At 47.9% G+C, this 21420-nt stretch overlaps 1 protein-coding gene across 5 annotated transcripts in view; it reads left to right on the top strand.

The window, feature by feature from the left end:
* Positions 1-2863: 2863 nt before the first annotated feature.
* The window catches only part of Ldlrad4 (low density lipoprotein receptor class A domain containing 4), a 310292-nt gene continuing 291735 nt past the window's right edge, over positions 2864-21420 (top strand). For 3 of the 5 annotated variants that reach the window (XM_057788517.1, XM_057788513.1, XM_057788516.1), the window contains exon 1: positions 2864-3090. The gene's annotated coding sequence lies outside the window, so the exon portion shown is untranslated. Of the gene's footprint in view, positions 3091-3610; positions 3881-21420 lie in introns of those variants that run through there. The other 2 variants (XM_057788515.1, XM_057788514.1) reach the window with 1 other exon arrangement.

The raw sequence follows: 21420 nt of genomic DNA, 5'->3' as shown, positions 1-21420 counted from the left end.
TATTTGGGAGCTGGGTGGTGGGCCCTCCAAGACCCAAAAGTAAAACAAAACACACACACACACACACACTCAAAACCAACCCGACAACAGGCTTAGATGGATCATCTTTGAGGCAACGATTTATTTTTTCCCCTTCTCTTTCCTTCTGTGTGTCACCAAACCAAACCAAACAAAACAAAAACAATAACAAAAACTGTGTAGGTTTTATCCCAACTAATTCTGAAGACAGGATCTTGTAGGTGTGTGTAGCCTGAAGCACAGAGGCAGACACATGCCGGAGTGCTTTGTGTGTGCAGACGGCCAGCATATAGCATCCCAGGAAGGACCATCTCCAGTTTATAGTTTGCTCTCTGAGGCCAGGCCATCCTGGGCCGCAAGGTGAAACCCTGATATTGAGACACAAGGGGCAGACCGTGCTCTCCTGGACCTGTTCACACACAGGTTCTGGTTCTGAGTGTCTAGACTCACTCCTTCAGGACTGAAGTTACCCACAATGCAGCTCTGTCTAGTGCCTTTTCTCCGGTTTAAAAGGCACAACGAGCAGGCTGGGTTATTTTGGACAGCTTAAGTTTCATTTAAATGTTATGCATGAGAGCTGAATAACAGAGTCATATTCTCACTCACATTCATCTTCTGGGCACTTGGGGCCCTTAGATCTTTTTTTTTTTATCAATTGCTCATCTTTTTTTCTATTTTTATCTCTTTTTAAAAAATATTTATTAATTATGCATACAGTTTTCCCTGCATGTATGCTGCAGGCCAGAAGGGGGCACCAGATCTCATTACAGATGGTTATGAGCCACCATATGGTTGCTGGAAATTGAACTCAGGACCTCTGGAAGAACAGTCAGTGCTCTTAACCTCTGAGCCATCTCTCCAGCCCTATTTTTATCTCTTTAGATGATGGGATAGTAACCTTGTATAGACTAGATATGGGCAGGGCTAATCAACACAAGATGAACTGCAATGGATCGACAACGAGAAAGATGTCCCCCCTCCCTCACTTCCTTTTCTTGGAACAAACCATTTCATTTTATTTCTATTCATCTTTCAATATTTTATTGATGTCATCTTTCAATATTGTTTACTTGTCTTTCCCATTGCTAGGCTCCGTCCATTGTCCCAAATCTTTTGAGTCCTTAGTATTTTGTTCTGTGACTAGGAATATCCGTTCTCCTCAGACAGCAGAACAAGGCTCCCTGCTTTCCTAAGCTGCCTGCCTGAGCTCTGGGGTCCAGAGAAGTGGACCATGCATGACTGATATGAAGCTAACTGAAACTAACCCAACCATAATGAATTTTACCTACAGCTAATCATCTCAATACTTCCAGTTTTCCCATGACTGTAACGTGCTGTACACACGTGTAAGGATGTGAGCAGCAACAGCTGAAATGGAAAACAAAAAATTTTGGCCGAACAGCTGGGTTCCAAGCCCCTTCTCCCCTATAGTGCGCCTGTATTATCTGGGACCCGAGCATGCCCACCTGGGAGCCAGCACAGTGCTGGACATTGTAAGCCGTATGTCTGTCCCAGCTGTGCGTGGGCTGAGCTGAACAGAGCTGGATGTGACAGTTGCTGTAGGTAGGTGGCGGTATGGTACGGGGATTCAACACCCAGTGTTGGATGCTGCCGGTCAGCAACGCTAAACCTTTATCTTTGTGGTTGGGGGTACATCATCAAATGTTTCACAGCCTCAACTTCGTCATTTGTAAAGTGGAGAAGAGCTAGTCCGCTGTCACTGTGGGGATTAAATAAAAGCAACCTGTGAGAAATGCTTCATACACAATTCTCCATTGTGGTAGCCATTACTAGATTACAAACTCTGATGGATAGCTATGATGGCTGAGAAGAACTGAAGACATAAGAAAAACTGAACGAATATTCCACGAATGGAAAAGTCACTGATACATTAACTGCAGATTTCAAAACAGTCATTTCTCCGGCATCCTTGAAGTCTGAGGTGGGAGTGGGGTAGAGTTGGAAATGGTTACTCCTTTAAATTTCCGTCTCTGTTAGACCAACCTGAAACCTGGGTTCATGTGTCTTAACGGTCTGCAGGGAGGAGAGTTTTGGCAGAGAGGAACTCGACTCTCTAATTGTGTTGACTGCAATAAAGTCGGCGGTGGCAGCAATCAATCTCCATCAAACATGGCTGGGTAGACCAGTGTCTGTGCTGGTACTTGTGGAGAACCGATGATCTATTGTCTGCACTCCAGTGGAGGTCCTGTTCCAGTTTTCGTAGGACTTGGAGGTCTTTCTTCAAGGGCAAAAGGGTCATAGTTCCTAGAGGAAGGATCCACCCAGCTGCCCAGTCCAGACGCATTTATTTCCCTAGAAGAGGGCATGATACCAGGGAGTCCGGAGGATTCGCTCCAGCCTGGAGGAGGGGGCTCCCAGACGCTTAACCATTCCCACTAACTGTCCTGTAGTCCTACTGTGTGCCCAAAAGAGCCTTGGATCAAGTTCCGCTGTGGGTGGGCATCTACAAGAGGCAGTAGGTGCCCCCCTTCCCAAACCGCACGTGGCCTACCCTCAGCGAGTGAACTCCCCTCTCACCCCAGTTCCAGGCTCTTCACCGGGCTCAGGATCCCGGGTGTGCGTTGATCGCCCCCAGAACTCAGGTCCTGCAGCCTGGGGGGCACCGGGTGTGCACCTGGGCGGGGCCGCATCCCCGGCGGCGCCCCCCGCCCCCGCTGTCTGGCCGCGCGCCGGGTCCCCGCCGCAGAGTCGGGGGAGGAGCGGCCGAGGCTGAGTTGAGACAGACCCGGCCTCGGCGCGGTGGCGGTGGCGGTGGCGGCACCCGGCCCCCAGCCCGACAGCACCGGCGCTCTCCCTCCCTCCCTCCCGTCAGCCGGCGGGGATCCCCAGCGAGCCGGGGAGGAGCCGCGGCGGCCGCCAGACAGGCTGCAAGTCCCGAGAAGGCGAAAGGGGGGCGGGGAGCTCCGGGAGCCCGGTGGCAGGTCCCTCTTAAAGAGCCACGCCGCGCCGTGTCGCGCCACCCGGAGCGCTGCCCCTCCCCCGCAGCCCGCAGGGCCGGTGGCCGAACTGCACGGTGGGCGGTCCCGCTCGCCCACCTAGGGGCTGCTGCAGGTGAGTGCCGCCCGCCGCGGTCTCTGCGTCTGGCCGGAGTTCACCTCTGAGCAGAGCCGGGAGGAGGGGGCGGGCAGAGGACCGGGATGCCCGCCAGCCAGCGCCGGCGACCGCTGCCCTGCCAGCCCTGGCGTCCCCGAGACCCCCGCACCAGGTCTGCGAGGCAGTGCCGCGGGTGGGCGCGGAGGGCGGCCGGGGACGCTTGGCCATCCTCGGAGCGCTCGGCTGGCAGAGTCTTGCCGACCGGGACCCGGTGTTGTAGAGTGTCCCGCTGAAGCTGCTTCATCCAGCAGTGCCCAGCGGTCCGGGTGGGCGCGGGGGTGCGTGCCCCAGGCGGCGACGCTCCTAGGCCTGTGTGCGAACTGCTGCAGTCGTGGGGGGCTGGAGGTCAGCAGCGAGAAGGCAGCGCGGGAGCCTCCCCCTGCACCTTGCGCCCCGGCTCTAGGGCTCCAGGCTTCCCAGCCTTCAGGCTGTCTCCCCGGGTCCCCCCACCCCCCCTCCCGCGCTCTTTGACGTCGGTCGCGGGCTGCCCGGGGCTCCTGGCATTGGTTGGCAAAGTCGATTGTCTGGGGCGGCTGCTGTTACACTTAGGCTGGGTCTCCGGGCCGGGAGGAAGCAGGCGTGTGTTGAATTTCTCTTTGACCCTCACGGTGGAATAAACAGGAAGCGAAGAGCACCCAGCCGGGCTCTGCACTTGCCTTTGTTGTGGGCTCTGCGCTCCACAGGCTGGAGGAGGCTTCCCGGGACCCCTGCGCGGCGTGCCGTCTGGGCACGGCTGGGGGCGCGCCCTGTGAGTACGCTGCTGGGAGACAGTAGGCTCTCTGTGCGTTAACTCGCTGTGGTGCCACAGAGAGCATTTGCTTGCTTGGTTTTAAACTTTTGTCTGCCTTTCTTTTTTTTTTTTTTAATTGGAGGGTTCTCGGTGTGCAGAGGTTTCAGGACTACAGGGGTGCATGGTGGGTGGGCATCATTCCAAGAGCCCACACCAGACGTGTTTGTTCCGGGTTACCTGGAGAGTCATTGCATTGGCCAGTTAGGACAGCAAGAAACTCGTTAAAACAAGTGGAGCTTCCTAGTTTCTGCCCCAGCACAGGAGTGACTGCTGAGTGTCAGTGGCCACATCCGTCAGCAAAGTGTTCTGTTTTCCCACAAAGACTCTTAATGAGCTAGAACGGATTATTTTGATTGGCTTTTCTTTTCCTCTGTGTCTGTTTTCTTTGGTTTTTTTTTTCTCCTTCTTTTCTAATTATTTTGCCACCTTGCCATCCCTGAAACTCCTCACTGAAAGTTAGAATTAATTATGACTGTGATATTTATTGGTGACCTTCTGTGTGTTCACATTGGGGTGTGACCCTCAAGAACCGTGTTAAAGGTAGACCCGGATAGAGATGGTGAGTCCTGCGGGACCTTCAGAGTAGAGTGCTGGAGCGGGGAGGTAATGTGCCCCCGCAGCTGGCTTTCCTAGGATGCTGAGGTCCTGGCTTTCAGTCCCAGCACCAGGTACAAAAAGCAGGGGCCTATGCTGGGTTAGCAGTGCCAAACTCACTTACCATGGCTCCTTCTATTAATTAGCTTGGGTGTCCCCATACTTTATCCTCCTAACTGTAGTTAACCTGGGCCTTCAGGACTATGTGTTGGTTTTCATGGGAGGTTCTATGAAGTATACACACGCCAAGCCAGGCCCACGTTTTGTATGAGAGAAGCTATAGTCTTCGAGTGTAAATTCGGCTCACTGGCATCGGGACTCTGCCTTTGCACATCCCTTTTGGGATATAGAAAATATGTTCTGTGAAGGAACAACGTCAAATTGGAATCATGACATGGACAAGAATGGGTCTGAATATTATCCACATGTATTTATTGAAATTTAATATTTGTTTTCTGCCATCCCCGTGGAAGTTCAATTCTTTAAGAGACAACTTTACTATGAATGTAGAACACAGTTAAGAACCGGAGCCGGGACCACTGTCATGGAATTGTGGCTACCATTCCCCTTGTCTAAACAACAACAACTCCTACAACAACAAAGCCCTCTAGTGTCTTAGCGTTCTGCTCTTACCCCTGGAAGAGTTCACTGCCCGTCTCTGGTTCCAGTTCCTGTAAGTTTGTGTTTGTGTTGGAGCAGACTCTTGCCGGCAGGTAGTTACGGCTATCTGCGAGTCCTTTTGGGTGCTTGCTTTTCACGACCACGATCCCGCGGTGGCGCCCAGCCAGTGCCAGGTGCCTTTTGAGTGATTCCGTGGCCATCTGTTGGCATATGATGTGAGGCTCCACAGTTCTTTCCCCGCCGTTCACCGTTAGAATATAGACATCCATAGGCAAATATTTGTCTTCCCCCAACTGCTAACTGTTCTAAGAATAGTTTTCTTGCCTGGCGTGTTGAGAGCAAGGACCCGTCTGCAGAGGTGTTTACAGCTTGGGTCTGTGCTGTAGTCTTGCTTGACTTAGCAGCCTGGCAGAGCAGCCCTGTAGCTCCTGGGTCACTGTCTGTTTTTTTTTTTTTTTTTTTTTTTTATCCGGGTTGCTGGAGGGGTGGATTCCTCACCTGGCAGGGAAGCAAAGAGAGAGAAGGATGACTTTGCTCCCTGTGTGTAGTTTCTGTCTGTCTGGTAAGTAAAGACCCCCAAATTCTGGATCCCTGTGCATGTACCCCACACTGTCAGTCACTTTACAGTGGTATGTAGGATTGGCCTATGTCATCATTTAAAGCCAAAACCGGTAGGATTCTGAGCAGGAATACCTGAAAGTGTGTAGACTGGGTAAATCTTTTTTTTTTTTTTTTTTTTTTTTTGGTTTTTTTTTTTTCGAGACAGGGTTTCTCTGTGGCTTTGGAGCCTGTCCTGGAACTAGCTCTGTAGACCAGGCTGGTCTCGAACTCACAGAGATCCGCCTGCCTCTGCCTCCCGAGTTCTGGGATTAAAGGCGTGCGCCACCATTGCCCGGCCTGATTGGGTAAATCTTTATAGAACCCCTGGTCATGTCTCCTCTTTTCTTTCTGCTGTATCTGGGCATGTGGAGTCTCCAGCATACATGTCTCCTTTGGGGTCAGAGTTGAAAGCGACAGCAGGGAAGTAACAGGAGTGTAGCATTTTAACCTGGAAAATGTTGGCATTACTCAACATGATTTGTGTGGACATGAATAGTAGCTGTTCCTATGTTTCCCTTCCCTCCTTTCTGTCCTCCCATCTGTCCTTGGCTCACTTGTTCTCTGTGTCCTTAGTCCTTTTTGGTAGAAAAATCTCTCAGAAGCCATTATTTCTCTGGTGTCAAAGTTATTTTCTGCCAGCATGGGCTGCGTTAAATGGGAATTACATCTTGACCTATATTATGAGTGTACACGGGAAGTGAATTGTGAGTTTTAAAATAAGAAAACAGGGCCTGGGGAGATGGCTCAGTCAGTCAGATGTTTGGCACGTAAGCACCAGGACCGGAGTTAAGATCCCTGGTGCCCATGTAGACGCCAGTGCTGAGCTTCAGAGATGAACGGATACTTGGAGCTTGCTAACCAGCCAGTCTAGATGATTTGGCGAGCTCCAGGTTCAGTGAAAGGGCCCTGACTCAAAAAGTACAGTGGAGAGAGATTGAAAAAGACCTGATGTTGACCTCTGGCCCGCACATGCGTGTGTATACGCATAAACACATACACATGCATGCCCGTACCCCACAAAATAGGAACAGGAATTCTGCATATGATTTGAATTTTATAACCCCAAGACCTGCCACTTTTGGGGGAGATTGTATGTGTGTGTGTATGTGTGTGTGTATGCACACATGCGCGAGTGCATGTGCTCATGTGTACACGTATGCCATTGCTTGTGTTCATGTTTGGCAACAAAAGGGAATAAGCAAGCGCCTGTACTGTTCATGGCTATGGATTCTATTGGGTTCACATTTCCAATTAATATTGGTTTTCCTCTGTTGCAGGAAGACTTGAGAATAATGTCTGTTTTGATACATATCCATTTGATTTAAATATGAATTGCTTTTCTTTGAATTCCTCCTAAAAATGGTGCTTTGGCCTTTTTAAGCTGTTTCTCTCCACCAAGCTTGTTTTCCAGTTAGGTCTTGGAAATTATGAAGAACGTAGCTGTAATTTCTCCCTTGATTGGCAGCCGAGAGCTTTCCTGGACAAAAATAAGGCTCTACTGTGCCAAATGGTTGACTTTTCTAGAATAAAAACTCTGAAGGGTATGCAAAAAGTCTTCTGGTTAATATATTGGCATTCCCAGAACCCACTAAAACCCTGACAGCCTGCCAGCTTCCACTTAACGAGGACGCAGAATGTCTGGCTCAAATTCCCATGAGTGGAGCAAGGTGGGGGCTGGATGTCCACACCCTTTATTAATTTTTAATGACGATATTTTTGTTTTGCAGATTTTTCTTCAGTAACCCCAGCACCCTCACAGCTGACCCATGTTGCCCCCCCCAACCCCATTCATTTGTTTACTTGATATTGGGAAACCCGTGAGGCGGTGGAGATCGCTGACAGGTCACTTCTGACTGGGCGGGTTCTTTGGTGGCTGATTTTCTTTCTTGTTCTCCCTTAGTTTTTGAAAAAGGAAGAGAGAGATGGGACAGAAAAGATAACAACTATTTTTTTTTAAATGATGCTTTGTTGTCTGTTGGGGAAAGAGAAGCATTTATGAAACTTTTAAGTTTGTCAGACAGTTTATATGACAGTGCAAGTTGATGCTTGCCAAGCTCCAGACAGATTGTTAATGTTACATGACAGGGATAAATAAATTACTGCTGTCTGCACCACGCTTGCCCTGCAAACCCACTGTGCAGCCCAGCTGGCTATGTGCTGCTCCCGAGGCCTGGTGGAAGGTGCAGCTGCCCAGAAGGCCTTGCCTGCTGCCCGGAGTGCTGGAACTTGGTTGAGAGGTGGAAAGGGTGTGCCTCTCACCCCTTCTGGGTTGTTCAGCAGAATCTGCTTAACAAATCTCCGTCCCAACTCACTATGTTTTTTACTAGGCTGTCCGTCTCTGTCTCCATCTTGGTCTATAGCCATGTTCTTCTTCCCAGGAAAGTGAAGCATTCATAGCTGCTCAGAGCCCGAGGTCTTCCACAGCCGTGTTTCCAAGTTGTTTACAGTTGTGTTCTTTATGCAGGTACAGACACCAAGAACAAATTGCCTGCTGTCGATGGGTGTACGCTGTCCGGGAGGGGGTTGGGTGGCACTCCTTGGGCATAATGTACTTTTATCATGGCAGTTTGACGACTCAGCTGGCAGAGTGACAGGTGTAATGAACTTAATGGTCTCGCTCTAGTTGTTAGTGGACACACTGCTCAGATTACAAAGCCACCTCCTATGTGGAGTCCCAGCCAAGTGATTTGCAATTCTGCTTGCAGATAGGACTCCAGGCCTGCCTTATTAAGTGACATTAAGGTCAGGAATTGGGTGGCTGTGAGAAACATGTGTGTGCCCTTAGCCACCCTGCTTCTGATTGCCCTGGAGCGTCTCTTCAAAGCTTTACTTTGAAGAGGAAACAACCCATCCCATCCACTCTGACTGGCCCTTCCTTCTCATAGGGTGTGGTGGGGACCCTTTGGTGTGTGTAGACTTCCTGCCCTTGGGGTTTGCAGAATGCAGGCTTCCTGCCAAACCGCTGGTTCCTGTGTGCTTGCGGGCCACTTCTCTCCAGATATAGGCAGTTACTGGGGAGGCATAACTGAGCATTGTTCCTATTGTATGTGGCCCCAGGATCTGGCACCCTGTGCTCTGAGTTGGGGTGGCAATTTCTGTAGTAGAATCTCACTGTCTAAGGCCAGAGGGCTGCTTTCTGAAAGCCTCCTTGAATCTGGGCGGACCTGTACGGACCCTGGCACACAGTCAGAGCACAGTGGCAGAAATGCCACTTATGGGTATGTGTTCTCTGCTGGATGCTCTTCTTAGAGTTGCACATGTATTGGCTAATGTGATCTTCACAGAAGCTCTGTGACACACACAGCTGACATTCACGTTGCACAGACCCAAGTCAAGAAGTTATCCAAAGTTATACAAAATGGTAAACAAAAAAAGGAGTCCTGAACAGCTCGGGCCGTCTGGCTAAGAGATGTGTGGCTTTGATACTTTGGAAAAGGGCTACACAGACAGGCTACACGTTCTTCTTCAGAGGCCAAATGAGTTTGAGAAGAAATGGGTGTTGTAAATAGAGACTGCACGTTTGTTTCCCAGCCACCCAGACATGAATAATGACATAGAAACTTTATTAATTACAACACTGTTTGACCCATGGCTCAGGTATTTTCCTAACTACCTCTTATATCTTTTAAAAATTGATTTTGTTGAGCTCTACATTTTCCTCTGCTCCCCTCCCTTCTTCTCCCCTCCCCTTCAACCCTCCCCGAAGGTCCCCATGCTCCCAATTTACTCAGGAGATTTTGTCTTTTTCTACTTCCCATGTAGATTAGATCTATGTACGTCTCTCTTAGGGTCATCATTGTTGTCTAGGTTCTCTGGGATTGTGATTTTTAGGCTGGTTTTCTTTGCTTTATGTTTAAAAATCACTTATGAGTGAGTACATGTGAAAATTGTCTTTCTGGGTCTGAGTTACCTCACTCAGTATGATGTTTTCTAGCTCTATCCATTTGCCTGTAAACTTCAAGATGTCATTATTTTTTTCTTCTGTGTAGTACTCCATTGTGTAAATGTAGAACATTTTCCTTATCCATTCTTTGGTCAAGGGGCATTTAGGTTGTTTCCAGGTTCTGGCTGTGACAAACAATGCTGCTATGAACATAGTTGAACACATGTCCTTGTGGCATGATTGAGCATCCTTTGGATATGTACCCAAAAGTGGCATTGCTGGGTCTTGAGAAAGGTTGTTTCCTAATTTTCTAAGAAATTACCACACTGACATCCAAAGGGGTTGTACCAGCTTGCACTCCCACCAGCAATGCAGAAGTGTTCCCTTTTCCCCACAACCTCTCCAGCATAAGTCGTCATCAGTGTTTTTGATCTTGGCCATTTTTACAGATGTAAGATGGAATCTCAGAGTCATTTTGATTTGCATTTCTCTGATGACTAAAGATGTTGCTAGCTCTTACATCTTAAATCAACCTTTTTTTTATTAATCTGTGTATCGTCACAAGGCTGTTGCTTATCAGTAAGGTTCTGACATCTATCTCCTTTGGCAGCTACATGGCGTCCTTCTGACTCTGCTTTCTTTCTCCCTGCATTCAGTTTAGTTTTCCCACCTACCTATATCCTGTCCTGCCATAGGCCAATGGTAATAAAACATGTTCATAGTATACAGAGGGGAATCCCACATCAGGGTGCCGTTTCTCTACTTGTCTTTGTGTAGGCCTCAGTAAGATTCTGGCCAGCTAGCCAGCTCACGGTCCTCCCATCTACCTCCCTCCCCCACTTGGTGTTTCCTCACCTCTCTCCCTGTTCTGATTCCACTCTCTGCTCTCTGGTCTGTGGTGAGAGCCTCAGTTCTGAGAACTGGACCACCAGCATCTTTGTGTTTGTTAGTTCACACCTTCAATTCCTTGAAAGAAAGGCAAAGCACAAACCAGCGGAGTGCTTTTCCACGTCCTTCAAAACTATATGCATTCCTCTTTCCACAGTGGAATATAGCTGGAGAAGCGTGACTGCCCACTTCCTAGGGATAAAACAGGTCCACAGAAGAGTGTGTGGGGTGGAGGGGAAGCTGGAAGACTTCAAAGTGTCTCTTTAGGATCACGGAGCACCACACTTCTCTCTTTGGTTCACATGTGAAGAAATTTGAAAACACATCTTGAAGATTCTGGACTTGGCACCATAGGGCATCAATTAGTTAGCCACACAGAGATACACATATACTCCTTGTGAACACTTGTGCATCTTGGGATCCACACAGAGTCCACAGGTTTGAGATTATAGGAAGAGGTAAGATCTGAGAGATGCATAGAAAATTGAGCCCTTATTGTGTTTGGGGACCTTCTCATGGCCATAGGACAGCAAAGGACAGCTTCTAAGCTCAATATCTAGCAGACATTTCTTTGGGGCTATTGTCTGGATTGTGTGCCATCTCCTATACAAATATGTATCTGGCGACACTCGTTGCGGGGGCATGTTGGAGCTTTTGCTGGGTTGGTCCACAGGCTGGTCTGGAAGGTTCTGTTTGGGCAGATGGGGTCTCTCAATGACTATCCTGGTCTAGGTTCTGTCTTCCTTGTATCTGCAACACTGTGGGTACTCAGAACTTGGGCCTGTCCAAACGTAGCTGTATCTATTAATAGCTGGGCAGAAATAAGATTTTTCTCCTGTTCATTTACTACTGAAAATAGGAAAGAAATAAGGAAAAGAAAATTTACCGAAATTGCCTATGGCTCCACCATCTCTAGAGTTGATCAGTATAAGCAGTTTAGTTGATTCTGCTCGGTTTATTGACTGGGTATAAACTTATATATAGAATCTTATCGATTGGTTGTAAGATATTGTTCCAAAATATTTCTTATGATGAGTATATACTATTCACCTTTAGAAATCTTTTAGAAAAATATTTTTAATTGTATATGTGTGTCTGTTTGTGGGTATCTTCCCATATGTGCAGGTGCCCTTGAAGTTCAGAAGAAGGTGACAGTCGATTCCTTGAGTTGGAGTTACAGGAGGCTGTGAACCAACCTACTTGTGCTCTAGAAACTGAGCCTGGGTCCTTTGCAGGACAATACTTGCAGTTAAATGCCGAGCTGATTAAGTGGTTGCTTCTCTGTGCTACACGTTTATGTCCTCTGCTGAGGCATGTCAGGTTCTTTGTGCTCGTACATTTCAATGAAGGTCTCAACCCTTCCAGACCTGTATGCTACCCAACAAAGCCTTGCCTCCCACACTGCTCGCTCCTAAATCTTGAGAGAAATGAAAATCATTTTAGTGGGGTCTGATTAATAAAAGTCAGTCTTTTATAGAAGAGCTATAGATGCAGACTGTTTGAAGCAGTTGGAGGATGCAGGAAGAGGGGATCACTCTTCCAGGGCTGGTTGTAATTAGTGTACTGTAGTTATCTTCATAGGCACCTTCATTCCTGGGGTGGAGGGACTTGTGTACAGTGCAAGGCGTTCATCTGTTCTGTGGGTGTGTGTTGGGGGCATGACTCAGTACATAGTACCTGGCAGACAGTAGGCAGGGTCCTTAGGATTGCGCAAGCAGTTCTGTTTTGAGTGAAGCCTTCATAGGAGTGTTCAACAGGGGTACAGGCATGGAAAAGACAGATTGCAGTGCAGCTTGGGTGGCCGTCTCTTCCTGGAGTCATTCTGCACCATCTGCCTGAGCTTTGAATCTCAGAGCAGGTTCTTCTGTGTGTCTGGAGGCACAGTGAGTGCCATATTCTTCCCAAGGTATATACCTGTTCTCATGGGGAGTGGGCAGTGTGCATAGTACCAAGATCTTAGCGATGGAGTCTCATTAATGGGGTGATGACCATTTCAGAGACCTGGCTAGTACAGTCCCTTGGCATGTTCTGGAGCCCATGGTGGTGCTGTGTCTTCAAATGGTACCACTTTTTGGTGAATGTGGTTGCCATGAAGCTGTGTGCTGGGTAGGTACTAGAACATTTACTCAGTATCCAAGTGTCTGAAGGTTACATGGGGTGTAACCTTCCTTTGTGTATGGCTGCCTGGAGTTGCTTTTTATTTGTTTGTTCTTAGTTTCTGGCTCACTCTTGTGCAGAGATTGACTGTCTGGGTGCCTTTTGGATATGTTAGCTGCAGGATGTCCAAGGTGGTGTTGACTCTCAGTTGGCTTGGCTGGATGTTTGCTTTTCTGCAACTTTGGCTATTAAAATTGTTGCCCCACCCTAATCATGCTTAGCTTTTGTCTTATTGGTGTTTGGATTATGACATAATCTTTTTTTTTAAGTGGTGTGGTTCTGTGTTTCAAATATTTTTCATCTGAAAAGAATTTTAAAAAAGTATGTATACAGTGTGCTGGCTAGTTTTATGCCAACATGATACAGGCTAGAGTCATTTGAAAGGAGGGAACCTCAACTGAAAGAAATGTCCCCAAGATCTGGCTATAGGGCGTTTTCTTAATTAGTGATTGATGGGGGAGAGCCCACCCCATTGTGGATGGCACCATCTCTGGGCTGGTGGTCCTGACTTCTAGAAGAGAGCATTTTGAACAAGCCATGATGAACAGGCCAGTAAGCAGAACCCCTCTGTGACCTCTGCATCAACTCCTGTCTCCAGGTTCCTGCCCTCTTTGAGTTCCTGTCTTGACTTCCTTCAGTGATGGACTATTGATGTGGAAGTATAAGCCAAAACAAACACTTTCCTCTACTGTAGGAGGAGGCTGCTTGTTTGTTTCCTGGCTGCCCAGAAACTGAAATAACCACACAGATACTGTATTAATTAAATCACTGCTTAGCTCATTAGCTCTAGCTTCTTATTGGCTAACTATTACATATTTATTTAACCCATCTCCATTAATCTGTGTATCATCACGTGGCTGTGGCTTACCGGCTAAAGTTTCGGCATCTGTCTTTGGCAGGGCTCCATGGCTTCTCTCTGAACTCCGCCTTCCCTTCTCCCAGCATTCAGCCTAGTTTTCCCCGCCTACCTCTACTCCTTGTACAGGCCCAAGACAGTTTCTCTATTAACCAATGGTATTCACAGCATACAGAGGGGAATCCCTCATCACTCTACAACTTGGCTTTCGGTTGTGGTGTTTTTACTGTAGCAATAGTAACCCTAACTAAGATATACAGTTATAATTAGCTTTGCATAGTACATCAGTTCAAGAAAATCATGTTTTTGTTTGTTTGGTTTTTTTGAGTCAGGGTTTCTCTGTTACCTTTGTTGTCATAGAACTCACTCTGTAAACCAGGCTGGCCTCAAACTCACAGGGATTCATCTGTTTCTGCCTCCTGAGTGCATTAAAGGCGGTGCCACCACACTCGGCTGTACCAAGTTTTTAAAATCTGGGCACACTTATATAACTAAAGGTCCTGTCCTGATGGAGAAGGCTGTCCCTGCCTGGTCCACTGACGAAGCTGAGCTGGTACAGGGATTTGAGCATAAACCTTGGGGTAACTGCCCGCAGTATCCGTGGAAGGACTGAGCAGGCCTGTGGCTCCAGGATCCCTGTAGGGCTTATCACTGGGGGTCGCTGTCACCTGTTTCTCCTCTAGCCATCCCTCTCGTCTTCCTGGACTGCTTGGAGACTTTGTCAACCCAGAACGTTTCTAGACGCCATCCCTCACTCTCCTGATCTCCAGCGTAACTAGTTGCCCCTTTCTTACTTTGGGAAGGACAAAATGAGCTAAGGGTGTGTGCAACCATTTGGGAGGGGTCCATTACCACACACACTGCTTCCTAAATGGACGCTATTAAGCCAAATATGAAGTGTGTGTGTAGTGCCTGCCCGGAACTGAAATGTGGTAAGAGGCCCAGTTCATGCTCTTTGGGGACTTAGAGACTATGAGAAAAATGGAATATGATATAAGAAGCAACTGGCAAATAAGGGCTCTTCCATGAGCAGACTTATAATCCAGTCTCGTTTCAGAAAAGCATCCTACATGGTGGAGAGAGAGGCCGCTAGGCCCAAAGGGTGGCGAGTGCAGGGGCTTCCTCAGCCCACCTTTCGCTCACTCTTTCCTCCTAGAACTCATATGCTGTCCAAGCCCTAGATTCTGAGAGTGCAAATACCGAAAGATGCAGGTCTGTCCCCCGCTGTCAGAAGACAGGTGTGCACAGCGTAGTGACAGACCCACTGGAGGAGGGAGGGGAGGCTTTCTGCCGACTTTGGAGGATGAAGGGAGATTTTAGTACGGACTAAAGGTTTGTGTTCTGACTGTGTCCCTCGCCTCCACTTCCCACCACCCTGTTCACACCTATTGTCCCCAGTGTGGCAGGACTGAAGAGTCTGAGCTTTCAGAAGGGCATTAAGCCAGCACTGGGAACATGGAGTAAGATAGAGCTGAACACACAGCCATGTGACTACATGTAGGGGAGGCTGATGTGTCTGTCACGGATACATGGCAGTGCTCACAGCTCCTGAAACTTCAGAGTTTAGGTTTAAATTATTTCTGTTGGTATTTTATTTCTTAGAGTTTCTGGAAAACAAACTCGTGCTCTTTAGTAAGTACTATGCTACCTACACCCCCTAGCTCCTATGTCTGTAGCTTTTATGTGCCAACAACTCAAAATCCATGCTTGTTTCACAGCGTGGACACTTAAGGGCTCCTTTCACAAGTTTTGTTCGGAGGGTCGCAAGGGACTGGCAGCTTCGGTGATGTGAAAGACTAATGCATTGCTGACGCAGAGAAACTGTCTTCAAAATACTGAGATTATTTATTTACTCATGTTTGGAGCATGGGCACTGTTTTAGTTCCTAAGAATGGGGCCTTTTAATTTAGTAAGTTAATTCCGTGTTTGACATGCACAGAGCGCGGGGCGAAGTAACATTTCTTTAACTGGCTTCATGGAATGTGCATCATGGGTAAGACACAAGGGTCTTAAATTTCAGACACTTGTGGGCACTCATGCTCAAGACAGTGAAACTGTGGTGGGAGGCAGCCCAGCATTGGGCTGTTGAAGGAACAAAGTCTTCCTGGGATAGATTGGGCACGAGGGGTCCTGACAGGTTTTGTAGTTGAAGGATGGGCTAGTTCTCCAAGGCGAAAACAGGGTGAGGAATTTTGTTGGAAGACTGTAAACAAGGACAAGAGCACACGTTTGGTTAGCATCAGCCATGGCTGGCATTCTATGATCATTGTCTTGTGTCATGGTGCCGTACTGTGGATGCCCCTCGCCCCCCGCCCATTGAGAGAGACAAACAAGCCTGTTGTATGCTCACTGTACTGGCCAGCTTTCTGTTGCTATGACAAAGATCTGCCATCACTGGCCCATAGAGAGAAAAGAGTCATTTTGTCTCATGGCTTTAAACCTTCTTGGTCTCTTTGTTTGGGGGCCTGTGCAGAGGCAGTGCATCATGGCGGGGATTGGGGGGGGGGATGGGAGGAGTCATGTGGTGGAACAAAATGGTTCATGTCCTGACCAGAACGTGAAAGCAAAGAGGATGTTGTCCTACTATGGCTTTTGAAGGCAAACCCTTGAGGACCTAGAGACATCCCACCTGCGGAGGGATATCACATTTCCCTAGACTGCCACCCTGACGCCCAGGCTTTTGGGAGGGAGCTTCAGCACAGTCATTATAGCCCCTTTGGCCTATTGTTATCGCTGATTGTTCGCACTGAGGGTTGGGGCTTGACCATTGTTGTTTAGCAATTCCTATTTGTTTACAGTTCGATAAATGATTAAATCTCATACCCATTCAGTTCCCACAGGAAGTCAGATCCATCACTTTCATGTGGGAAAAATAATGCTTTCTGTTTGCAAAACATTTCTAACTTTTTAAAGCTTTTCACAGACGACATCTAATTTCATGTTCCTTGGCTTTATGGAGCAAATAATTAGTGAAGTATACATTGAAGTGTAATTAATAAATTTGTTACTTCTATAATCAATGTGCCTTTTAGCTGAGAGTGGAATTCAACTTGGTTCTTTTTTTTTTTTAATTTTAATGTGCAAAGCCAAATTGGAAGGCAATCTCCTGTTACTGTCCAAGCCCCACAGGAGGCTGTTTCCTGAGGGCCATAGAGTCTGAGGAATTACAGTTGGTGGCGGGGCGGGCACATGGTATCTGCAATTTTTAGAGGTTAGGATAAAGCACTAGAAATTGAATTTGCAAGTATATGTAGTTAAACCCACAAGAGTACAGGGGTCAGACTGTGAAGCCCTTTCCAGGGGGTGGTGGAGAACAGAGGCGCCCTGCTGCAAGTGTGAGTTGGGGGCACACAGCAAGCGCTCATGTCCTTCCACAGGAAACACGTGTTTTCTGGGGGAATCCATGACTCTTCAAGGGCCTCAGAGAAGCACTGCAGGTTCTGACCATGTTGAAGACTCATCCTGCTGCTGGCATGATGTCCAGTCCCTTCCTGGGCCTGTGTTCCACTCACGGGAACTTCCGTCCACAGCCTAACCTCTTCCCCTTGACCCCCAACATAGTTTTGGCTTCTGTCTTGGTACAGGGTGTTCAGCTGGGGATCCAAGCTGACTTCAGCTGTTTCTTTCCTTTTGGCCCAAACTGCTTCTGTGCCTTGTCCCGGTTGCCTGTGGTGTGGTCCCGGCCGCTGAGCCAGTCCTGGCAGAGATGGCTGATGCTTCCTTGTTCCTGGTCATCTTTACCGTTGTGTGTGGTGACTATTCTCTTTCTCTGCCGAGTGTCCCGAGCCCCTTCTTGTGTTCCCAGTGTAAGCCTTTCACACTGATGCTCACACTTGCTTCCACAGTTTTCTGCCTTCTCCCTGGAAGCCCCAGGAAATGTTGCATCTGGTGCATGAGCGCCTGCAGCTGCACAAAGCTGCTGCTAAAGACAAGTACTGGGACAGCAGACTCCACCCTGTCTCTGAAGCCGGTAATAAGGACCGAGGGCTGGCATGTCTGCTGGTTTTCCTTGGGTCAGTCCCTCTTAGTTTCCCAGGAGAACAGCAGTGGCAGGCGCTTGCTCCTCTTAACAGTGCTTGAGGTCACCGGTCAATAGTTTAGGTGGCAAATGAAGTGTTTTCTGATCTCTGGTAATTAGCTTGTGTGATCAATACTTGCTAAATAACTTCTGCAGAGGACTTTCCTTGTAGTTACGCACAGCGAGTTGGTGGCGGGCTTGCAATAAGATGGCAGGGTCCCTGATGAAGGGGTCTGCCTTGCAGGAAAACTGTAGATGAAACACAGTCTTTGCATTTGCTTAGAAACCGGGCATGGGTTGCCTCAATAGATAAACTCATTATTTTGTCTGTCACTCAAATATACTGTCTGCCATCGGAAGACAGCGGTAACTGTGATCCATGAAGCTTACTTTCTCGTCTACTGTTGCTAGGCTATGGTAAGACATCAAGGAGGGGGCATTTCTTCTTGTTCCTGGAGGTGCTACAGAGGGATATCTCGACAAGGCTGGGAAAAGAATTTAAGAACTATTCTTGAAAGCAGGCTGGAGAATTTAGCATACTCTCGCTTGAAGCAGATTCCTTCTAGGACCTGGTTGTCACTTTCGGTGTCATTTAAGATAACATTGTCTAGGCAAGACTATCTTTGGGTATCGGCCGTGAACCCTGCCAGCGAGGCAAAGTTGGTGTCATAGTCAGGAGGGAACCAGGGCCCCCTCTTCATTTGCATGTGGAGAGATTTCTAGATGGAAGCAGAATCCTTTCGCTGGAGTGGTTATGTTTTTACATAAGGGAGCTTGCCCTGATTTTCAGGCTCAGAGCTCTTACCCCAAGATGCCTACTGGGCAGTTTCATTTCCAAGTGTCTCAGTCAGAGTGTAGAAAAATGAACCGTAGTGGGGGTGTGGCTCGGTGGTAAAGCCCTTGCCAATAATTATCAAGGCCATAGGTCTGGTCCCCAGCACCATAAAAGGAAGGAAGAAAGAAAGAAAGGAAGAAAAGAGGGAAGGAGAGAGGGGGGAAAGAATGGAAGGAAAAATTAAAAAAATACTCTCACTTCAAACTATATGGAGGTACCTCTTGTTCTCTCTCCTGTCCATCATTGTCCCTTTCAGGCCCTGTATGTTCACTAATATCCCCTTGGTCTCCTCCCTAATGTCCTTTAGTCTCTTGCTGTCTCATTTTGATCGCCGGCAATTCCACCTTCCCAGTGATTCAGGCCTCACAGCTGGCATCTTTAATCCATCACATAGTTCAGCCTTTGAATAAATCTTGTTGTTTATCTGTAAATGCATCATAGATCACACCACCCCTTAGGGTGCTCCCTGTGTGTGCTCCACCTGGGAGTCTGACTCCTCCCTGCAAAGCTCCTCACAAGGAGTTCCTATCCCAGGAACTCCCTGTGATCTCCCTGCCGGAAACATGAGTGTTCCTGGCCTGATTAAGGCCTTTGCTCAGGTGTCCTGCCTTGGTCAGGTGGCCTCCCCATTGTGCTTTTTCCTGTCTATGGCATTCTGTTAGAGCTGGAAGGTATCCCTTCCGAGAAAGCTCTTGAGAGCAGACAGATCACTGCCCTGTCCACTGTCCAGCAGCAATGCGGTTTTGCTAGTTACATAGACAAGTGGGCATGGGAGTTAGGGGTCCTTGTTTGGCAGGGGCCCAGAGAAGTTCAAGACTCAGGGCTTGGTGAGGCTCTGGGGCTGAGGCAGAGCAGTTCATGGGCTTCTGTCTGTGTGTTGATGCCTAGGTGGCTGTCAGGGGTGGGTGCAAGGCCATCACACCTCTGTTCCTGTGGGTTAGGTCAACTCTCAATGCAAACAGTAAGTTCTGATGGAGGGGGTAAAGTACAGGAACAGGCTTGGGGGTCATGTCACTCAATGCTCTCATCCCCCATCCCAGGGCTAAGTCTCTACTTACCTATACTATTTTCCCCTCAGGATTGGAACTGAACTTAGGACTTCATCCATGTTAGGCAAGCCTTCTTCCACTGAGCTCCATTCCTGATCTCTACATCAAATTCTTTTTTTTTTTTTTTTTTTTTTTGGATTTTTCGAGACAGGGTTTCTCCATAGCTTTTGGTTCCTGTCCTGGAACTAGCTCTTATAGACCAGGCTGGTCTCGAACTCACAGAGATCTGCGTGCCTCTCCCTCCCAAGTGCTGGGATTAAAGGCGTGCGCCACCACCGCCCGGCTTTACATCAAATTCTTGTTTTATTCTTTCCCCCACAAAATAGCTGCCTCCTACAACTCAGGAGAAGCAATTGTTTTCTACCCCATCTCTAGCTTTCCTTTTTAACTCTTTCAGTCTTAAATCCCTAGTTGCATAAATTACGGGTGAATTAAATATTGCTATATGTTTAGAGCAAATTCGTCGAGCTGTGACCTAGAATTAGATTTATGAATGTTCTAGAAATCATCTTATGAAGGTGTGTGTTTTTTCTCTATATTCTTTCTCTGTTGCCAGGAAAAGCTCAAAGTGGAGACGGTTAAGGTCTAGGAATCTCTGTTGCTCTCTTTCCAAAACAGACTAAACATTTGACTGTTTCCTGGAAGTCTGACGCACTTCCAAAGTCGGACTGTGCTTTTATTCTGGTATTGCAGGTGTATTTCTGAGTTCAATTATTTTGCTGTGTCTTGGGTTTAAAATCGACACAGGGAAAATCGGTTCCCTTGTGGAACAAGGGGACGAGGGCCTGAGAAGGACGAGTCCCAAAGAGCAGCAGTTCTCTCCACTGGTGTTTTCAGCCTGCGTGTAATCGTCCACAGCACTAACCATGTTTACCTTGAGAAAAGAGCGATTTCTTCCTCTGTTCACTCGGCACACACGGGCAGTCTTGCCTGGAGCAGGGAAAGTGCGAGCAAAGGCTGAACAGCCGTCCTTACCTTTCCTGAGAATCTGGTTTGAATTGTACCTCCTCACCCCCAATCCACAGACCCAAAGACAGACCGAAAGGAAATATACAGAAACATTAAAAATAGATGCCTTGAAGTATGGTGCTAAGGGTGATCTAAAAAAATTTTCTTTTTTAAAAATATGATCTTGTGTTTCTGTTTTTATAATGAGAACATTCCCAGTAACGGGTGTGGAACTGAAAGCCAGTTTCTGAAAAATTGTGGAAAGCAGTTAGATGTGTATCTTTTTCAGTATTTTGGAGGCAGGGATGAAGTTGCTATGGGGACAGAAAGTTACTTTTCACAGAATGATTCCATCTGTCCCTGTCTTGCTCCTGGAGCCAAGCCGGGCAGTCCTCTGTGGGACAAAGTTTGTTATTAGAAGGGCAAACAATTACACGTCAAATTGCTATTCCATCCTTCCCCTGAGATCAACATCTAGTGCTGGGGAAAGGTCCCCAGTCCTTTTTCTGAGCTGACGCTTTGCATGCCATGGTCACCTGTGTGGTTTGGTAGGCAGGTCTGCAGTCTGGAAGGCTCTGCCTCTGCTGTTGGAAGCGCTGCTTGTCCAGGATGGTCCGCGGAATCCTGCTCCCTCATCTGGAAAGTGGGGGTGGAGTGGGGGTGGGTGATGACCTTTGCATGCCTCATAGTATGACCGTGACCACGAGACAGAGGATGAGGACCAAGCGTTCCCCTTGTCCAGTAGTGCTGTGCCCACTTCCTTCTGTGATCAGACTGCAGGGCTCCAGGAAGTGCTCAGAAATGGGCTATCTGCACACGAGGCTGCTGTTCACCTGCTCGATACCAAGGGAGGCTACCACGGAGAGTGGACGTGTGGACAGTGACTGCCAGCATGCCAGTCTCTTATCACCTTGGGGGCAGAGGTGATGTGTTTGCTTCCATCTCTAAGGCCAAATGGAACCCTGGTTAATAGGAAAAGCAGTTGGAAGATGTTCAAGGATCATGGGGTCTTGTTTCTTGCTCTATGTCCATGTAGCGTGAACAACTCA

Source organism: Chionomys nivalis, chromosome 14, assembly GCF_950005125.1.
Source record: "Chionomys nivalis chromosome 14, mChiNiv1.1, whole genome shotgun sequence".
NCBI classification, from domain to species: Eukaryota; Metazoa; Chordata; class Mammalia; order Rodentia; family Cricetidae; genus Chionomys; species Chionomys nivalis.
The sequence above is the reverse complement of the archived record's forward strand: the minus strand, read 5'-3'. Positions and strand labels throughout refer to the sequence as shown.